Source organism: Limanda limanda, chromosome 22 (assembly GCF_963576545.1).
Source record: "Limanda limanda chromosome 22, fLimLim1.1, whole genome shotgun sequence".
NCBI classification, from domain to species: Eukaryota; Metazoa; Chordata; class Actinopteri; order Pleuronectiformes; family Pleuronectidae; genus Limanda; species Limanda limanda.
Window position 1 is genome coordinate 17,741,836 of NC_083657.1, and position 7,745 is coordinate 17,749,580.

Sequence of the window (7,745 nt, forward strand, 5' to 3'; positions counted from 1 at the left end):
ATCTTGTAGAAAGGTTAAATGAATGTCTGATTCTTGCATTTGCCTTAAAAAAAAAAATATTCAGTCTGCATGATTTATTATGCTCTCCTGCTCTATTCTCAGTTTTCTGGTCACCTTGAGAAATTATCTGGTTTTGTACTTGCCACCAGTCCCTGGAAAATTACACTTTACTGTAGAAGTGTGATTCACCAGTTAGTTTTGCCCAGTTTTACAGTATCAGCTTAATGCATCTCAAGCTGAAGGGCACTTCTTCAATTTCAATAACCTGTGCAGGAACTTAACTTCCAAAAGCTCCAGAGAGGAGTCTTGGCCATTGTCTACAACAGCATATATTTCAAGCACTGTCTCAGGAGCAGACACAAAGATAAAAACTCCATATCAATTTGACATATTTATCAATTTTTGGTACCGTATGTAGACAGATAGGGTCTCTCTCCACCCCCTCACTCCACACCCAGTCACATTCAGCCCAACTTCTGCAAAATGACATGTCCAAGGGATTTGTTCATTAAACCAAACTCCTTGGAATTCTTTCACCTCTCTGGAAGAGATTCATACCTATCTTCTGAAACCAAAGATGATGAGCCTAGACTTTGCAACTGGAATCTTAAAACCCTATTTATCTGCCCAATTCCCCTACCGACTTTCTGACCTCTGCTGTGTGTGTGTTTCACATCTTTCTCTCACATTCTCACTTAAGTCTGTTGAGATATCTATGTTTTGTTCTCTATCTTATGAATATATTTTACTATATTTTACCTACATTTATATCCTGTGAATCAATATTAGCTGTGTAGTCTATAGAATTAACAATATTACAACTGTTTCTTTCATCTGGAGTAATGTATAACTTCTGGACTCAGGCACAGGGGGGCACAGAGGGCAACCATTTGAGTGTTAATCTGACTGCAAAGTGCAATTTGGGGAAAGCGTGAGAAGGAAAATTCATCTTGAGATTTGAGATAAGGAAAGCACGGATTCTCAGGAAGGAGAGAGGACGTGACAGGACTAACACAAAGAACCATTTCATAAATTATTATGGGAAAAAGATATTAAATCCTCCTCTAAAGTTTAATCTGCTGTGTCTCTCCACTGTGAAAGACTCCCTGCTTTGATATGGGCACAATGGTGGGACACCTGGTGGAGTGGACCTTCTCTCACAGAGATATGCTTGCAAAAAACTGCACTTTGAGAGACAGTATACATCTGGCCAATGGCTGAGTGCTCTCAAGAAAAGAACCGCCTCTGTGTTGCACTCTGTGTCTTTTACAAATACTGTGGACTTGGGAAAGTGGGGGCTTCTTCTCGACATGATCCAGACCAGTGACCTGGTGACGTGTCCAGGAGAACTCCAGAGACTCTCTGTAAGTATTGTTCTTATACAATAAACGTATTTCTGTGAAACTTTTGAACACTGAACTTGTCTAAATTATTAACCTTTCCCACGTGAACCTCGAATCAACGAACACGATGTCTGGTCCAGAAGGGACCGGGCTCGACAAGTCCTATGAGTTTTATTCGTTAATAAAAAAGCAAAGACAATGTTGAGTGTATCTTTAAAAAAAAAGGTTAGGATTAAGAAAGTTTATCCAAGGTCTGGAAAATCATAATATCTACTAAGATATCTAAGATAATGATTCAGTGCAACACTTAAATCACTTCATCAAGATCATCATCAAGATCATCAGATCTTGATGAATGACATTTTCAAGTTGAAAATCTTTTCTGATGTATATTGTATAATTTTTTGAGAACTATATGACAATGGTCAATGGATGAATGGATTCAAAACCATACAGGAAATCTAAGTAAACAATATCAATCACAGGCTGATCCAACTTACATGAATTTCATCACAGCAACTCATGTGACTCAGTAGTGTGTATGGCATCCTCACACGCCTGTGCACTTCTGTCATCTGTGAAGAAAATGGGAACGATTGCCAATCAAGCTGCACAAGGCTACGCACAGGTCCCACTAGAGTAGGTCGGGCCGTGCCACCCTCATGGAGCATTTTTCTGACACAAAAAATTCAACATTTATGGGTGGATCATGGCTCATGACGCCATCTAGTGTTTCAAACCATTTTGGAACTTGCAGGGAAAATGTTGACAGATTCAATCATTAGGACCGCTCTACTTCATAGTATCTGTATATATAAATTAAAATGTCAAAAACCTTCAAATCAAAGCTGGGCTGCCTCCTACCATTAGCAATCTCTTGTGAGTGGGAATCTGGGGAGCCATTTTCACGTCCATACTGAAACTAAACCCCTAAACCACAATATCGTTAACCATTTGGAGATGTTCCCCATCCTCTTTTGCCCCTCCATGCCGCTTCAGCCCTCAGACTTTTGAGGAAACTCCAAAGGTCCTTTACCTCATATGACATTTCTGTTGCAAAAGTGTGGGTATACTGCTGCTGGAGTCGTCGCTCATAGCTAGACAACTTTGATTACTTTGCATTAGCACGCCAATTGGCTTGTGTGGGAGAGCGAAAGATGGGAGGTGAGGTGTAGATTGGGTTTTACAGACTGGTTTGTCGACGTTCATACAGCGGGCCCAAGTGGCCCGAATCCGACCCTCCCAGCCAAACACAAATAACATTGAATCTCTTTGGGCCACTTCCATATATGGTTCTAAATCAGATAAATATCAGATTTTTTAAAATGAGACCTCAGCCTGAACAGTCATGTGACCCATATCGGAATACAATGCGACTTTAACTTCACTCTAGATCAACATTCCTCACAATTTTGCGTAGGATAAGGAGCAGGGGGGTAGTCACTTGGTGAAAACAATCATCGGACTCAGCTGCTACTGAGGTATTCAGTGGAGGGAGATAATACATAAACATATACAGTATATATTTGCAATGATCATAAAATATATATATATATACATACACTACCGTTCAAAAGTTTGGGGTCACTTAGAAATTTCCTTATTTTTCAAAAAAAAAAAAAAAATAGTTTTTTCAATGAAGATAACATTAAATTAATCAGAAATACACTCTATACATTGTTAATGTGGTAAATTACTATTCTAGGTGGAAACGTCTGGTTTTTAATGAAATATCTACAAAGGTGTATATGACACTTTGTTCTTAATTGCCATTGGCCTGTTTTTGCCTTCCTGTAAACCCAGGGGTATACTCTCAAGCACACAAAGCTCATGTCGGCTTATTGTCCAGGCACTTGGTCCGACAGTTTTGGAGTAATCCTGTTTGACTGATCCTTTAGCCAATAGGTTACTAGATGAGGGCAGTAAAGGGGGGTACAATCATAGGATCTGTCATTGGGAGTCACGTCTCTCATTGTGCTGGTTATAGTTAAGTAAAAAAAAAATTAAACCTTTATGAAGAAAAGCGCATGAACGCATTTCCACAACATAAAAAAACCATGTTCATTGGGATATTTTTGGAGCAATCTTGCTCAGGTGATGCCACTAGATAGTAGCGTCTCACCTGTTTGGTGGACATGGACCTTTAATGATTGAATACTTCGCTTTCATTCATTATACACTACAGCAGAGAGTGATCAATAATAATTACATGAATTGATTTAATGTTAAATATGTAATGGACACAATATTCTTTTTCAGTTATTCAGTTTTATTTAATTTTGTTATTGTTTCATGGGCCAGAAAGAAGCCATTACATTTTGGTGGAGATTTGGACAAAAGAATGGATCAAGGAACTGTTGGACTATGTGAATCTGCCGATATTTTGAAAGCATAGCTTGGAAAGGAGAAGTAAAAAGACTTAAACTAGGGGTTATACACACTGTATATTAATATTAAAAATATTAATACTAAATAATAACTTTAATTGATTAAATTTACCTCGGGGGAACCACCCTTCAAAGGAAGGGCTCGGTGATGCATTGAAGGTTTTCCTTGCTGGGTCATCAGTACAACACGTGTGCGTAAACATGGATGTAGGTTACGTAGGAACAAGGACTTGAAGGTGGGATGTTCTTCTAGGCCTGGTGCATTCTTTCCCTGAAAAAAAAAAATGCATTAAATGTCAAATTAAATTAAATGTCACCACAATGCACTTGTTAGTAAATACGGTTGAATGTCTACTCCAGTGGCAGACTAGTGGAATTAAATTCAAACCTTTGGCTTGACGTAAAAGATCAACATTCCTCTTATTTCTTGCATTTTTTTTTTGTATAATTATGAATTTTTGCCTACTGTACTCTCTCTCATACGGGGCACCATTATGTTGTACAATAATGCATTAAACGTGAAACCATAAAATGGTGTGCCTTTCGGCTTTCAATAAATTTGGTTATCAAAATAAAATATTGAATATTAATATTCAAAATATTAATTTAATTAATAACTGATTAAAGTTACCTCGGGGCACCAGCCTTCAAATGAAGGGAAAAGATAGCCGATTGATTTATTAAGTCTGATAAAAGTACTAACTACAAATTTGGAACTCTGATTAACAATTAAATTAATAACTTTAACCCAAATTACCATATAGATTGTTGGCTAAGTTGAAGGATATAGAGTTCTGGACAGTGGAAAGGTTGGCAAAATTCACTTATGCAACATTAATAAAAAAACATTTGTGAAAGAAAAACATTTATTATGGTTTAGGGTTAGGTGCTGTGTGGTCAAATTGCTGCAGACAGTGTACATAAGAGATGGTGTGCAGGCTGGTGTGAGACCATGTGAAGAAGCTAGGAGAAGTGTGTGGCTGGAATGGTCAGTGAAATGGAGGGTGAGGAGGGGAGGAATAGGACTAAGGCCTGGAGCAGCTGGTGCTACCTCCTTAACAAATGCAGTGTTTAACCAATTAGAAGATTATTCTAAATTTAGAGCCAGAGCTGCCTCCTGCTCTACGCACTGACTCTGAATCAGAGCTGTTCGGGTTTTTAAAGTTGCTTAACTTCTTTGCGATTCAGGTAAGCAGCCTCACTCAACCTCAATTAGCACTCAACTGTCATTTTTCAATATGACACATCAGAAGGGCCCCCTTTGGCAAAAGCCTTTTACCTGCAGCCATAGTATCACTTATTGAGAGACCCTGTCCCTAACTAACTATCTAACTAACTAACCAACCCTATTTTCAAATCGCAATTATTCTCATATGGACATCCATCTTTACCATCAACAATACTGAGGAAAACTACAAAAACTTGCTGAGAAAAAAGCAACATGAACGGAGAAGATTAGCTTTTTGCCCTGCGGTCATGGTCAGGTGATCCCAATGTTACTTGTAATTATTTAAATGTTTGTTTTTCAAGGTATCTCTGCATCCTATATGACTACATACACAGCCTAAAGCTTATATAGCATATAAGCTTAGGGTGTTTATTGCCCCTTTGGTGGTTTTAACGACCCACAATAATACCATTCAGATGAATATTTTAAAGAGTGTGGGATAATCCATACAAGCAGAGACACATGTATTTCAGTGACAAATAAAAGGACAACCTGGAAGATCAAGATGGGTTGGCAGTTCGGTCCTAGTCTCCCCATTTCGTGTGCTGAAGTGTTCTTAGGCAAGATACTGAACCCCAAATTTCCACTGACGGCTTTGTGTATGGTTGATGTGTGATAGAGAAGAAGCTATACATAGATGTACTGTATGGATGTGTGTGTAAATTGATGAGTGGAAAAACTCTAATTAAAAGCACTTTGCGTGGTCATCAAGACTAGAGGAGTGCTATGTAAATACAGACCATTTACCATGTTCATTCTCTAACCCTGTGCAATGTCACAGTTGCTGCTGTCAGGAATCTTCCTCCCCAGCATGCATCCCTGATGCCATTAGTTGTTGATGAGCAGCAACTATAGCATCGGCCAAAGACTTTCAATTTAGTGTCTCATCACCCCAAAGACAATTTTTGTAATATGCTCTGATGTCCATGTTTTCCAGCAGTGTGGAAATCTTATTGTAAACATTTGCATATATATATATTTATGTATATGAAAATTCAACAAGAATAAAACACACAATGATCCCTTTTATGGACCCACACAGACGACAGTGTGGTTGTCGATTCGATTATAAAAAAAAAAAAGCTTTTTCAATGTAAGATTGTTTTTCCAAAGCAATTTAGATTATACTTTGTTTCTCTGTATTCTCTTGTTCAGAGCCATTTTCTGCTCTGATGTTGTTTTACAGTTTGGCATGTGTGTCCCGCTACACCTTTAAGGGCCTGATTCAACATGTTTACTTGTCAAATTTGCTTAATGGTTACCTGGACAGCAGGGAACAGTCTTAGATGGTTTCCTGTCCTAGATGGTTTCCTGTCCAAGAAGAAAATAAATTCTGAAGATGTGACATTATTGGTGTGAAGAGAGAGAAGATTTAATTCCGAGGAAAAAATATATTTTCTGATCACAAAGACATGATTTTTAACTAAAATAAATTAAAACAGAAAAAGGTAGTACCTATTTTGACAGGAATGTAGGAATATGATGAGAAAAATCCATACATGTAAAGGAAATTTTTATTATTAATGAAATAAATTTAGTAAAATACTCTGTTTACACATTGACTATATGTGCATAAATTAGGTTGATTGTCATTGTCTTTCAAAATGCACTTTCGCTGCACATGAGTGAATCCATCACACTTCATACAATTCAGACTGTTGAGCAATAGAACAGCTGAAAAACGGTTATTGGTGGATAGAGCTGACATGTTTTTAACAGCTGCAGCACTGAGCGATTACTGAACAGCAGCAACGTCCTGCAGAGCTTGACTACACTTTGATAAGATAAAATGACAACTAAGAAGCTCATGTTAAACTCATCTGAACTCCTTGGAGTTATTTAAATGAATTAATTAATTCAGCTATCTGAAAGACTGATCATATTTTGTCACTTCCTTGGGAATGTGGCTCAGAGGTGCACATAGTAACACTGTATGACTGTGTTGACAGAATGACTTCTATTTGTGTTTAACTGATCCGACTTTATAAACAGTCATGTAGCTGTTTTGTTTCACTCCCCCCCACCCCAAGTCATCAATGTCTGAATGTCAACTGCTGACGAGAAGCCAAGGTACAAGAAGTACTCAGATCCTTTACTTGACTGAATGTACAAGTATCAGGTTAGTGTACTGTATTTGAACTCTTTGGGTTTTAAACTTTCAACTGTTTTTTTTTCTAGTGGAACCCTTGTTTGGCAGAAGGGTAGAGGAAAAGTAATTCAGATAGGACAGCTACAACTAGTGTTTTTGTGTCGGGATCACAAGTTGTGATCCTACGGAAGAGGATTAGGGCCACTGTGGAAAAAATAAGTGAGTTCTGAGTTTAAACTCAGAATTCTGACTTTTTTCTCAAAAGTCAGAATTCTGACTTTAATCTCAGAATTCTGACTTTTGAGATTAAAGTCAGAATTCTGAGAAAAAAGTCAGAATTCTGAGTTTAAACTCAGAACTCACTTATTTTTTCCACAGTGGCCCTAATCCTCTTCCGTATGATCCCGTTCTGCATCATTTTGAGAAAAGACATGCCTGACTTTTGAGATGTTACGTAAGTGAAAGAAAGTGGTCCTAGAAATTATTTTAAGTGAGACTCAAAGGACAAATCGGGATGAAAGTTGACTCCAAAATTCCTGACTGTTTCATTAGAAGCAAGGGCAATGTCATCTAGCGCAGCTATATCATTAGATAATATATCTCTAAGGTGTTTATGGCCAAGTATAACAAAATTGCGGGTCATCCAGTTTTTTCTGTCCCTGAAAAAGGCTTGAAGTTCAGTTAATTGATTACACTGT